The sequence below is a fragment of the Palaemon carinicauda genome, chromosome 13 (assembly GCF_036898095.1).
Source record: "Palaemon carinicauda isolate YSFRI2023 chromosome 13, ASM3689809v2, whole genome shotgun sequence".
NCBI lineage: Eukaryota > Metazoa > Arthropoda > Malacostraca > Decapoda > Palaemonidae > Palaemon > Palaemon carinicauda.
In genome coordinates, this window is record NC_090737.1 from 33,319,757 (window position 1) to 33,322,256 (window position 2,500).

The window sequence follows — 2,500 nt, forward strand, 5'->3', positions numbered from 1 at the left end:
TGTATTATATATATATATATATATATATATATATATATATATATATATATATATATATACAGGATATTCTATCAACTTGTAAGGAAAAGAAATGGACATGGGCATGACTTGTAATGCGAATGACAGGCAACAGATGGAAAGTAATAATAACGGAGTTGGTTCATAGAGATTGTAAAAGAAGCAGGGGAAGTAAGAGAAGACGGTGGACTGACGAAGTAAGAAAGTTTGTGGGGCTAGACTGGCCCAGAAAGACTATAAACGTCCACAAGTGGAAGGACAAGTCTGAGGCCTTGTTCTGCAATGGACTAGTTACGGCTGATGATGAAGATGATGTGATGTGTGTGTGCGTGTGTCTGTGTGTGTGTGTAAAATCACCTGCATCACACCACATATATCTATACAAATAATGCTTCCTTATCTAGGGAAATATAGATGAAGTAGATAACATTCTTCTAAAACTTGAAAATGGGATCAAAAACCATATTCTCGTCCAACTCCTCCACTAAATAAAGATCCTATGTGCGATAATGCATTCCATAAATATTTCACTAACTCATTAAGTTGCGTTTCCATAGCATCCTTTAGTGAATTTGAGAGACGTCCGCAAACTTCTATCATAGAGAGAGAGAGAGAGAGAGAGAGAGAGAGAGAGAGAGAGAGAGAGATTTTAAAATTACAGTTATAGGTGTAAATCACTAACACTTGAGAGAGAGAGAGAGAGAGAGAGAGAGAGAGAGAGAGAGAGAGAGAGAGAGAGAGATTAAAATTATACAGTTGTGTGTGTAATCACTAATACTTGAGAGAGAGAGAGAGAGAGAGAGAGAGAGAGAGAGAGAGAGAGAGAGAGAGAGAGAGAGAGAGAGAGAGAGAGAGAGAGGGGTATTAAAATCATACAGTTATGGAAGTAATTCACATATACTTAGGAGAGAGAGAGAGAGAGAGAGAGAGAGAGAGAGAGGAGAGAGAGAGAGAGAGAGAGAGAGAGAGGGTATTAAAATCATACGGTTATGGAAGTAAATCACTATTACTTAGAAGAGAGAGAGAGAGAGAGAGAGAGAGAGAGAGAGAGAGAGAGAGAGAGAGAGAGAGAGAGAGATTTTTCCACAGGGTCCTTGGTAAACTTCAAAGTACATCATCATATTTTCCCTGAAGGAAAGAAAACGACAAGAGGAAAAAAATTCGTCTAGCATTTCCCGAGAATTTTTTTCCATTTCGAACGCCAATACATTCTCATTACAAGACGACGAAGACCACAATGCGACATTCCCACAGTATAAAGCTCTCTCTCTCTCTCTCTCTCTCTCTCTCTCTCTCTCTCTCTCTCTCTCTCTCTCTCTCTCTCTCACCACCTGTTTTTCACCTGATCTTTTTCCATTCACCTTCCAAAAATTAAGAGTTAAACCAGTAACACACTGTCTGTCTGTATGTCTGTGACACCTGTTCTTTTTCTATTCATCTCCACAATTCAAAAGTTAAACCAACAACAACAACAGCAACAGCATACAGACAAATCTAAAATACCCTAAAGAATCCACTGTAGAGAAAGACCATCAAGGCCACACGTCCAGACTCCCTGGACCACCACCCTCCCTGTCACCCCCCCCCCCCCCCCCACCTCCCCTCGTAAACGGGCGCCGTCAATTTGCGTCATTTTTATTCGAGTGCAGAACGTTTGTCCTACGGTTAATGAACACGAGAAGCCGACTAAATGACACCTGCGGAAAACTTACGGGAATAGACAGACATTCGGACGTCGCAGACCGTTATCCAACGCTTTAATAATGTCTGAGGAAGAGGAAAAAGAATATGTAGGTATAACGTACCACTTTCGCAAGAGAATTACGGTAAAAAGAATATCTGGAGAGAGAGAGAGAGAGAGAGAGAGAGAGAGAGAGAGAGATTCAAATCATACAGTTATCCGAGTAAATTATTTATGGGAAATAGGAGAAAATCATATGAAGATGATCTATACAAGCACAGAAACCCATCTGTAAATCATAAGTGAGATTGCTAGCAATGACAAATTCATCTGCTGCATAGTACACACTTTACCTTTAGTATAATAACTTATCATCATCGTCATTATCATTATTATTATTATTATTCGGTAAGTGTGTAGCGAAAGGGAAAATGAATCGTAACCAGGGAGAAGGATCCAATGTAGTACTGTCTGGCCAGTCAAAACACCCCATAACTCTCTAGCGGTAGTATATCAACGGGGTGACTGGTGCCCTGGCCAACCTACTTCCTCCCCTATGGTTAATTTTTAAGGGTGGTAACAGTGGAGAGAAATGACAGAAACTACCTAATGAACTTGAATGTATGTTCATAAAGAGAAAGTTTAGATTGAATATGAGGAAAGGCAAGGCTGCGTCCATACAGGTGGCGATTCGGTAGGGCGCAGGCAGGAGGCAGAAATCTACAATCATTAATTCCAATGAGATCGTCCAGATAAGAAGGTACTGGCAGGATAGATCGGAATCAATAGATTCAATGCAAT